Below are 12,428 nucleotides of genomic sequence, written 5' to 3'. Positions count from 1 at the left end.
ATTTGGGGGAACACAGTCCCTGCCTTTGTCGTGGAGTTTCCCCACATCAGGCAATCGCATCCTCTTACCATCCTCTCACCTCCATCTCATCCCCATCCGTTCCCCTTTACCTGGTCCTGCTTTTCTGTTTGAACGGCAGGATCTTCAGCTTAGAGAGGCTTTGTACAGCACCTAGCATAAAGAGGCTGCTTACCTGTTTATGTAGATTTTAGATACTATTTTCCTTTCAAGCAGTTAACAGATTTCATAATCATATAAGCAAATGTACTCCTAGGTGAGCTTATCACAGTATGTGGAGACTTTTTTGTAAAATGTGGAAGAACTATCAACATATCACTGAGACCTGACTGGTATGTACCGGACTCAAGTGGTCAATATGCCACTGAGGAAAAAATTAAAATCTTTTCAATCCAGACAGAAACCAGTAAGAAACATAACCATATTTGATTAGGCAAATTGAAAGGAGGACTGATGCAGAGTGACATGCTTAACTGCACATAAGGATCAATTAGCCAGTGCAGCAGAGAAATTGCTGAAAGAAATGTCGTAAGTAAATGAGAATTATTGAGACTGGTATATATTTGAATTTCTACTCTGAATATTTTAAAATATAAAGATACAGCTTTAATCAAAGCGGCAGTTTCAATCTGACTATATTTTTTATCTGTTTTAAATTACTTCCCAGACTAATCAGTCTTTTGAGTGGATAGAGGGGATGTAGACCGGGGAAGAGGATAGATACCTCCACTCAGGCTTTACTTCAATTAAGTCCATTCCTATAGAGAAAACGCACTAAAGCACTTCCTTAATTCCTCCGGTCTAAAGGTTCTCATTAGCTTTTCAGACTTAATCCAGGCTCTGACACTGACTTAAAATTTCAATCTCAGTTTCCTAAGTGTTTTAAAGATTAGTTAATATCTGTAAATCACTTTACTTCAAACATGATATAAGGAACCTTACTATGGGTCTATTTCACTAACACACATTATTGAGATATGATGAAAGCATTAGAACGGTATGAATTTAAGATAAGTTCATACATATATATATACACACACATAAGAAAAGATTCATAGACACATGACTTGAGGGGTGTCCAAACAAGATTTGTCCTTCTTTTGTAAAAGATATTTTCTTATATACACAAGAAAACCTTTTTGTTTCCCTGTCTCATAATAGAGCATGCTTTTTTTTTTGCTTTTTTTTTTCTTTTTTTCCCTTGGAAGTCCTTTTTGGAACGCAAAATCTCTGTTGAAGGGCATAGATGATGGCCAGCCGTAATACAGTTAGCAAGAAACTGGCAGGAAAGTGAAGGCCATGAGAGATACTTGCTCTTTTTGAAAGTTTTTATTAATCATCAGAGTAACTTACTATATCAGCAAGTTCTCTAAGGAAGGGCAAATCCTCCCAGCCTTTTAATCAGGCAGGTGGATGGCCCCAGGAAAACAACTTTCCCGCATGTGAAAGTCTGTGTGTCTCTGTGCTTGTGCGTGTACATTTTTGTCTCCTAGACAAACATTTATTGATTCCATTTAATCCCTGAGTTGCAAAGCTGTTACATTTGAAAATGGCCAGTGGACAGCTTCATTTGCAAACTGTGGGTTCTGGGAACTGAGTGCATTATAGCAACTAGCAACTCCACAAATTTTTATCTTTCTTGTCCCCTAGAAAGGAGAATTTTCACATGATAGCTAAGGAGGCTATTTTGCTTTCATAAGTAATGTCACACTTTACAGCAATGAGGAAGAACACCAGCATTCTCCTAAAATCTCAGTCTTCCCCTCTCATGATACTGAAATTGTGATAATATAAAAAAAAATTGTTATAATTACCATGGGCCATGCTGTAGACCAATTTCTCTGTTCAAAACATTCTCAAACAAGCATTTCCACTGAAATTAATAGGGTTACTTGGATGAATAACTTCTCTCTAAGGACTTTATCGTCTCTTCCCAGGAAACAACAAGTATTTTACTTAGAATTGATCAAATTTTTTAATGTCAACATGACCTATATGGAAACAGAGCCTGTTATTTAAACTGTGCCCAGTCACAATGGTGTGGAGTTCAAAGTCACTAGTTAAATGAGCAAGAAGGAATGCTAGAAAAGAGGAGTATATCTGACCAAATAATCTCAGGATTTACATAGCCACCATTGCTAATGCAATGATTGGTTTCACAAAAGCAAACTATGAACATAGTGACAAGAATGCAGAAAAATGTTCAGAGCTTTCCATGAAATGTTTTTCAATAGACTTTTGATCTTTCTTGAAGATGGTAGAAAAACTACAGACCTCTTTCTTGAAAAAGACCATTTGTTTTCACTGAGACCTTGAAAATCTCTGGGTCTCGCAAAGTTGGGAGCGTTAGTGTTAATGAGATGTCTGGGAAGTTTTAAACTGAGCAGTTAAGCAGTTAGGCTGCAAATTATTAAAAAGAAAAACAGTGGCCAGTGCATACCAGCTTTTCAAATACAGTGGAGCTGAAGTAATAATAAAAATAATGAGAAATATAAACAGGTGTTTCACATTGATTTGGCTTCTCTGATTCTATAACAAGAGTAATTTTTGTAGGTGAATTTATTTTTAAATAAATAGGATAAGATAACAGCATAGAATAGCATACAGCTAACTAGCTGTAGCAGATAACAAGCAGAACTTTATTTAGAAATACTCTGCAGAACATAAGGGAGAACAATTAAACTGAAAATCAGATTTCTGTCTAAACAATGTTTCATTCTTTTGGTATAAGCAAATCGGGAGGTGACAGAGCCAGCAACGACTGTGCCAATGTGAGCGCACGCATGTGTATGTGTGTGTGTACGTGTGTACGTGCACGTGAGCATATGTGCATCTTTTCTCTTTCTCTCCGTGTCCGTTATCTTCGTGGAAATGAACACCACCATTTTTTGCTCCTTTTTACAAGGAATTTCATTTTCACTTCTTCCACCTGCAATATATATCAGAGTATGTCTAGACGTATATACATCCATCATCATCGTGCACTGATACCAGAGACGGGAAACACCCAGCTAAGTCTTTAAGTTCTTTTCAAAGTCAGTCAGCCTGGTTCAGTAGTGCACAGGGTTACAGGCAAACATGCCTGACTCGGGTTTATGCTGTCTGTAATCTATCTAGAAGGTGTAATTGTCCTTCTACGACTGTAGCTTGTGCCAGTGGGCTTGGAAAACCCGGGATATTTGCCTGGCACGCGACACCGTCCCTGCAGTCTCCCCCATCGCTCGGCAGGAGTTAGTCCTCTTCCATTAGCCAGCTGTTTTCTCAAGATCAAAGCACTGTGTAATGAACTGCGCTTTAATCTTTGTGTTTCAAGTTTTTCCTGTGCTTCCATTTTGTACTTTTGGCATGTAAATGTCAGGCAGGTGTAACGATGTTTAAAGGGGCATGCGAAGCCAATATTTCAGCATTAACATCAGTAAGGACCTATGGCAGCAGGGAGGGTGTGCTCTGCCCGGGCAGCTCCATCGCCTGGCACAGTGGCACGGCGGCACGGTGGCCGGGGCTTCGCCAGCGTGGGAGCAGGCAGCCAGCCATTGCAGCAGATGGGGAGAAGAGAAGGTAGCCAAGATGAGACATGTATGAATGCAGCTACCGAAATGTACCTCTCAGCTGAATTTCGAAACGTTGCTCTGTCTCTCTTAATCTTAAGCCCAATCTTATAGCCCAATATAGCTAAACAGCATAGACAGTTTGTATCTGTAGAAATTAATACTCCAAATGCAATTCCATTTTTTGTATCAATAAAGTGTAAACTTTTGATTTATCTGAAATTAACAGGTTCTAGAAAGAGCTACAGGCAATCGGTGTTATCATAGAGACATATATCATATAAACATGACACATTCAAGAAAGAGTGCAAGTATAAAATAAAATAAGACTTTAAAAACCCCCACCTTTTATTTGCATTTATGGGAATAATGCTCTTTGCAACATTAATTAAACCCAGTGTACCTTAAGGAATGCCATCTATAAATTATAGAAAACAAAGTGGCAAATATTTCATGTCATTATATGAACCATTGACAAGCTTTATTGTAAAAACTTTTTGTCACCTCTGTTGAAAAACCCGAGGGAAAGAAGAAATAGAAAACAGTTGGCAATGAACTCCAAGGACAACTGAAGGCATGAAAAAATCTCTGAAGAGAGTAAAAAGAATAGGACTGTTTATTTTAGAGAAAAGATAAATACAAGGAGGCCAGATAAAGCTTTATAAAATAATATACGGCACAGAGAGCAGAGAGTGGAATATTCAGCTCCGGGTTTCTCATATTACACAGACACAGGGATATTCAGTTAAAAGATGAAATTTAAAGCTGAGGAATGGAAATATTTGTCTCCACAACGCAGAAGAATTATACCATGGAACTCTTTGCCAAAAGGCAGCATTGGTTTTAACAGGATTAAAAACAAATTAAAAAAGTCATACGGATGGTGAGAGTATCCAAAGTGATAGTGCTGAGGTGTAAATCATATATAAGTCTCATTGCAAACCCATTGAATTGGAGGGGAGAGAGTAGAAGAAAAACCCTTGTTTTGGGTAAGGCATCCTGAAAACACCTTCTTTACAGAGTCTTTCTCTGAAATAGCAGACACTCGCCATACAAAGCCTGTGGGAGCGAATGAGATACCAGTTGGATTCAACATATTAATTCTGCTAATATAATATCTGTTAAAACTGATAAGTAGAAATAATAAAGTTAAAATAACTTTCTGTATTATCTTTCAGTGTTTCCACTTTTAAGTAATAAAGAAGTATTAAAAAAAGAATAACAGGTGTTGTTTCACTCAGCTGATGTCATAGACTGTCATCGGGAGAGAAGTGGCACAGTAACAGTGGAAGAAATTCAAGATGAGTGCCACAGTTTCACACTTGGACATAGGCACTGTTTCATGAAATGGACTGCTTGTCAAAAAATATAAGTGGTAGTGATGGTGGTGAGGAGGCAGAAGAGGGTGGTGGCTGGGAGGCAATGTCTGAGCTGTAAGCAATCTCCACATTTGCTGTAATTAATGGTGTGAGTCAGAGACTCACTCCATCATCAAACTCCTATGGAGAAGCATCATCACTACAGCTGCTTAGGTACTAAGGATAAAAGTATCCAAACCAGAGAGCTGAGACGGGCATTTAGCCCATTTTAATTATGGAAATTTAAATAACAAATGGGGAAAAAAAAGAATAAAATATGTATTAAGAAGATTTTTTATTCTTTTTGGGAACCATTTCTTGAAAATTTAAAATACTTGCTTCAATAAAGATAATCGCAGGCTACTGCTGGCTGCGTGCAGCCCCCCTCTCCACCCCGGTGAGAGCTGTTGCATGTCTATCTATCTTAGGCTTCACATCTGCCTTTCATCTCAGCAGACTTTGACTTTGTATGACATTATGACACAGAGGTGAATACAGATGCTTATCTCTCTGCCTAGTTTCAGGTTGTCTTCCTGCAGTCCTTGTACCTGTGGCAGTTTCACAAGGGACTCGGAGTCTGGATTACAGAGATGCTAAAGCAGGAGGAAGGGTCTCAAGCGTATGTTTACCGATGAGTTAAGAAGGGTGTTAGATCTTGCTGCAGCCCGATATGCACCACCAGCGAGAGCAGCCTACGTGTCAAGGTGACCTGCTGGAGCCACAGCTGTGCAGCCCCGGCTCCTCTCCACGTTGTCTCCCTGTTAGCGTGGGGCTGCTGCTGCAGCCGGCAGCTCATGAATATGGCTCTTTTTATCTTGAGTTCATCAAGCCCTCACAGCTGCTTTCACAGTATGTTCAAATTTGGTATGAATGTTGTATGTAACTCTAAAGCCATGATCACACACTAATATGCTAATAGGATTAGCACTACAGTTCTCAGGGAAGAAAATTATATCTTTAGATAAGAGGTTTCTTCTACTTTGAAGATTTTGAGCTCTGTACCCCAACACTGCTGTAGTTGGGGGTGGGGGGGGAATTGCTCTTTTTTGCCATTTTTCTCTCTCTGTTTGTGTGTTGTCCAATGATGTTTGAAGGCCTTCCTTCCATTTATTTCACAGCTTTGCCAAGTGGTGTTATGGTATTATTATCCTTCCAGCAGCATGAGAAGCTAAGGAAGAAAGGAAGTGGTTTATGAGAATTAATGTCAGTATGACTATCCCAGTGTTGCTGCTGCTACTATAGAGCTTCCATGTTTGTGGCCACGGACTGCGTAGCTGACAGGGAAACTTGCATTCAGGAGACTCTCCAGTACTTCAGAGGGTGTTTATGGCTGCTCCACATGCAGGGGTGCCAGTTGTTTCTCAGAATTTTTTTATGTTTCGCTGTACATGTTGTCAGGCCATACGGAACTGCTTTCATTTGGAAAAGACACCTGGTGGCACATGTGTCCAATGAAGTATAAATAATAATTTTCATGGCTGTCTTGCAGTGGTATTTTGCCTGAATTTCTTTCAGTGAAAGCCAAGATTGTCCTCAACTTTCCCAGTGTCCCTGAATTCAGGGAACCGTGACCATGGGATCCCAAGGATCTCCCTGTTCTCTCATCTCTTTCTGTGCATGCTTAATGGAGAAACTTGCCAGATTAATTCTGCTGGGTGCTTCTTTACTCCCAGGTGGGGAAAGAAGTTCAAAAAATGTCTTGATTCCTAGCTCAGGTCAAAGAACATGTTGGTCATGGGGGCTGAAAGCAAGACATATGCATACAGTACTGAAACGATAAATAATGTTCTCAGCTGTGGCTGGCTACAGTACGGTATTATTTTTTTTCAGAATCAGCCATTTAAAATATGTCATCAGGACAGGAAAAAAAAAAGTAAAATTCACCTATAAATGTTTATTACATAAAAAGAGAGATGGGGAGCTTTGACAGCTATCTAAAATTGCTTGTTATCCTTAGATAATATAGCAGAGGGAAATGGGAAAGTTTGGACAAAATGCCCTTTCTTAAGTGATATTTCTGTTAGGACAAAGAAACATGGGAAAGAAAAAAAAAGAAAATAAAAATAAAAGTCAGTTTAGTTTTAAAAGAATCCAGCTGAAAATAGTGACATATCATGCCAATCACTGTTTAGGCAAAAAATTCTTTCAGGGTTATATAAGTACAGTTTTTAACTAGGAAACCATCATCTGGCTTGGTCTTCTGCTGCTTCCCAGTCAGCCTGTCATATCCTTGCCACAGCCTCACTTACAGCACCCATATTATTTTGAAACATTTACTGGTTCAAAGGGTAGTTCATAGGTACAGGAAAAAATGTTCCAACTGCAGAAATAATCTTAGTGAGATGACAATGTACTATTTATTGTCTGGCAAGCAAGCAGTGGAAGGAACAAATAAATAGCAGAACAGACAGCTGTAAACAGAACACTTTAAGGCACTATAACAATGTTTTATATTAAATCATCCATTAAAACTTCCACCCAGACAAGATGACTTTCTGTTTTGGAGGACTGCATGAAATGATATATTAGAAAGCATGGGTGAGTTTGTGATTTCTGAGTTTTGTGATTGAGAAACTAATTCTGAAGTAATCCTGTACAGAAAACATAAAATACTACTAGGCATCTCCATACATATACACATGACTTTCGGAGTCAGGAAAAATTTACTAAAATGGTCTGACCTATCTCCTATTATCCTGTTATTTTTCAATAACTTTCCAAGCTAGCCAATATAATGTTCCTAATATTTAATATGATTCTTCCTTCATTTATGGCTTCCTGGTAGATTTGCACTCCACTTTAAATGAGCTCTTCCTAAGAGACAGACTCAAAAGGATTATATTTATGCACACAAGGCTTGAAATAAGACATATCCTAACCTTTAATTACGAATCACTGCCACGGTTTCTGAAAAGCAGCTGAAACCCTAGTGATGTTTTAAAAAGGTAAAATTCTGAGGTTTATTTAAGAAGGTTCTGTTACTTTAAATGTCATATACTGAAAGCCCTTGTTAATAAAGACTGGCACAGGTCACACTGTCAAGGATAAACATCATTCCTAAATCCTTTGTTTCAGGCTACAGTGAAACCTAATCCCCATAGTGTTCTTGCCTGGCCATGCATGCATGTAGATATGCTCCACTTTTATAGTACTAGTACTTTCTTTCAAGCACATTGCTCCTGACTGCAAGGCATTTGATTTCTGGTAATTAATCAGCTCATCATACATGCTGTGTTTCTCCCTCAGGCCCAACTCAAGTTAGTGATCCAAATCTGGCCCCGGGAAAAAATAAACCATTTATGTTCTTATTGCACAGAATGAAACCCTGATAAACAGTGCTTGGCTAAACATTGAATTCAGATGGCATTTTTTTTAACAAGCTACAAGTATAAGTTTAGAGGGGTTTTTTTTGCAAGCTATAAGTGTGTTTTTTCTTTGTAAGCTCTAAGTCTGTTTCCCCTGTCTGCCCCTTTAGAATGGCAAAAAACCCTGAAACCACCAAATGTGCCCCTAAATGAGACATCAGGATGACTGTATTATTTTTGAGGTTTTGTGCTTCAGCATCTGAACTCATTGCCTGAAACATTCGTGTTCATTTTTTAAACAATACTTTGTCACATGTTTATCCGTCATCCTTTATCTTTGTGTTCTTTCATGTTTGGCTTGTCTGTATAATAACCTGGTTACTGCTAATTTTATCAGATCCAGGAAACAACTTCAGCTTGTGTTGGTAATTCTTCATGCCTAGAGATGCGGCAACTCTCGTTCTTTTCAGTTATGTACCAGTTGGCCTTAACTGCCGTTTGAGGAGTCATGCATTGTTACTAAGGTCCCACAAGAGCATTAGAAAACTCAACAGGCAAGCTCTCACTTTTTATTTCTTATGGTTAAAATAATAACCGGTATGCCTACAAAGGCTCCGTGCTCAGCTAGTGAAGACTACTGGCTCCTGCCTCTCCATCAGCTCATAGATTGTGGTACTGCTCCTTGTTCTGCTAATGCATAAGGATTTTGAGTACTTGCTTCCTGCAGTGATGAGACATACAGCCCTGCCAGCATTATTTCTAGGCTATATTTTTTGGCACATACTAAGCTCTTTATGCCAGTTCTTTTCCCTATGGCAAAGGCAAGAAACTGAAAGGAATTATTTCACCTAATAGCTCCTTGCCTCACAGGGCTGTTGTGAGACTTAATTAATTAATGTTTGTAAAGTGCTTTGAGAGCCTGGGATAAAAAGGTGCTATAGAAGCACTGATACAAGCACAAAATATTGTTATTATTAATTCCCAGTCTGATACAAAGCCACTGAGTGAATGAAAAGCTGAACTGTAGTCTCTAGTGCAAAAGTGGAGATAGTTTGTCCAGCATAAGGAGGGGCATCACAGTGCATTTTTGTTTGCAAAGACTTGTGTATAGAGATGTCTTTAAGCCATGGGTCAACTGGACTCAGAATTCTTGCAAAACAGGAAAAAAAGAAAAAAGGCTTTTGAACACTACTACTGTGCTGTTTTTAATTTCTCCATCTTTTCTTGTTCTAAGCATACCATCCAGATAAGGAAAATAAACCACACTGGGCTACAGATTAAGTCAAATATCAAAATCATTGCATGCTGACCGTGAAAACTCACTCATGCTGAACATTTCTGGGTCATCAGGATCAAAGAGCACTTCAATATTTATCAAAAAGCATAGCCCACCACAGTTTAGTCTTCATTAACCTGGTGTGTATTTGAAGAACTGAATAGAGCTAATGCAGTCCAAGCTAAAGCTGACATTTTTTTGACTTAGGAAAACATTTATCCTCTTGAAGAGATATGTATCAGTTTGTAAATGTTGTGAAAGGGCAGAATAACATAAGGCTCACATATGCTATTGGGTTATCTGAATGCAATAAGCTTTATGGAACTGAATTATGCTTTGTACATAGAGTCAAGAATGAACTTGTCATTTCTGTAATACCAGTAAAGCTTATTTCACATATAATGGGACATCCCGCTGTGCATAGATGATACAATTTTTCTAGTTGGATTTAAAAATATTAAAATGAAAAAGAGGCTAAATTAGGCTGTGAAAGCTTGGGTATGTGTGATACGAAGGGTGCGCAACCAGCTGTAGGGAGTTTTGGAAATATATGGCATTACTGCCCCTGCTACTTTCGGCTGATTGGGTTTCATGTCTGAACAAGACCTCGAGGAGTTTAGCTCATATAAAAACCTCTCCCCCTTATATAGAAAGGGATATGGATCATAATGGGTGTTAGTTTTGATTCCCTGGCACTGCCTTTAGCCCTTTCAGTCTGTTCTTACTGTGCAACTAATGCTCATATCCATGATGTTCAGCTAGAAAAAGATCATTTGAAAACCTGCCATGCTAAAACAGTAAATTAGTATTTCAAAATTAAAATAAAAGCAAGTATTTATGCATATTGATGACATATGATATACATGTATGTCAGGGAGAGAAATTGAAATGGAGATGATGGCACAGGACCTAGACTCCTGCCTCAGCTTTTCTATCAGTTTCTTTTCATAACTTGAGCAAGCTGTTTAATTTCTCCAGACCTCAACAAGGTGTTGTGAATCTTTTTCTTTTTTATCTGTATGAAATAACAGGAAGTGAAGCAAAGGGGAGTAGGTATGTGTGACTGAGAGGATCATGAGTGTCAGAACGGATAAAGAGACATTGGGAGGTTGATGCTTAAAGAAAAATAAAAGCCAAATGACAGTCAACAACTGCTCGTGGGCTGGGGTTCAAGCTGGAGAAGTGTTTAAGGCAAAGGGAGTTAGGCGCTGTTTACTGATGATTTGCTCCATATTGCTTTCTGCATATCTGAAGATTTTCTTCTCCTCAATATAAAGTCTTAATGGCATAAGAAAATTGGTGAGAGCTGTGGACACCCATTCCAGTGAAAGACGCATGTCTTTCTTGAGTGTCTTTAGAGTTAAACTGAAACATAGTAGGATCCAGAGCTGGTAACCGATTCCTTCACTAGCTCCTCACTGGCTGTCAAATCTCATAATTATTGCATTCTTGTACTACTTCTTTAACTGGGATAATAAGGAACTAAAGTACAATATTTGGAGTGCACAGTGATCACAGGTGGAAAGTGAAGCATTACTGTTTACCATTTAAGCATACTTTATATTTAACACGGTTTAACATGGTTTTTGCATCTCATTTCCTTGCAGCTGAGGTTCTACTCTCAAATCCTAACAGGAGACAGTTTAACCAGACTCTGCCAGTAATCTGCAGCCTGTGCAGATTTTCACATTTTGACTAACACCAGATTCTGGGGAGCTGCATAACATTCTCATCGCATAGCGCTTGCATAGCTTCCGTCTGCCCTAACAAGTTGGCAGCGTATGAAAGTTGCACCAGACCACTTCATGTCACAGCAATCAGTCAGGTGCTGGGGTAATAAGGCAAAGTAACAGCTCCTCATCCACAGGCTTCCTGCTGTAAAGTTGTCCACTAGCAGGGAATGCGCTGGGCCACATGGAAGATGGGAAAGCTCCATAATTCCATGTATCATTGAGGAACATGTCAGAGCACTGGTTGGAGACTGATCCAAAAAAAAAAAAAAAAAAAAAAGTTGGGCATTTTGCACCACCTGCAATAGAAGCCTGTCAAGGGAAGAAGAGTGAATATCTGGATCTGCCTGCATTTAAATGCAAATTAGAAGGAAAATACCAGCTGCAATGGGAACAGAACAGTGGCCTCCAAAGGTTCAGTGGTTCAGTTTGAATACCTCACTTGTGTAACATCAGTGACTTACTTTTCAAAGGACCAGTGCACCTGTAGTTCTTATTGTTCTCTACTGTTTGAGTTGTTTATTCCTTCCAAAAATTATTTTACAGTTAGATATAAATTGGGTCTTTGTACAGAGGTAAAAAGGAAAAGGGAAAAATGTAACAAAAATTATGTTGGGAGAGAAAGAAGGAGAGTGTTACTGGAAATTTTTAGACCCTTGGTTTGTTCTGGTTTTGGAATAGGGTTCAGCTGGGTTTTCCCTACCAAATTAGTTCCTCCATCACCACAAAAGAGACCGGAAATCTAAACAGCTTCCTGAGTTAATCAAGTAGAGAAGAAAGCACAACCAGAGTCTTATCTGAATTTTCCCTCTGGCTTTTCCACCATACCATCCCTTTACTCCATAAACTTTCAGCAAGTTTAAAGGCTCTCCGGCAGCATAAATATAAGTGGGTTGCCTGAGATAAGGGACACTGCATGAAATGGAGAACATGAAAGCAAGCACACATCGAAACAGCCATCTGCTCAGCCTTGGAATAGGAACATTGCAGAGCTCATCTGTGCATTAGTGTTGCCATTTAATGCAGTTCCGAACAAAAAAAGTTAATAAAATTCATGGCTGTAGCGGACTCACATTATAATGTCCTTCCAGAAAAAGCTTGTACCATTGCTCTGTGAATCTGTGCACAGAATAATAATATGTGCCATAAAGCGAACTGAAGAGTCTCAGGTTTCTATTGCTGCACATAGGTGG

The sequence above is a fragment of the Aptenodytes patagonicus genome, chromosome 5, assembly GCF_965638725.1.
Source record: "Aptenodytes patagonicus chromosome 5, bAptPat1.pri.cur, whole genome shotgun sequence".
NCBI classification, from domain to species: Eukaryota; Metazoa; Chordata; class Aves; order Sphenisciformes; family Spheniscidae; genus Aptenodytes; species Aptenodytes patagonicus.
Note: the sequence above shows the minus strand (reverse complement) of the source record.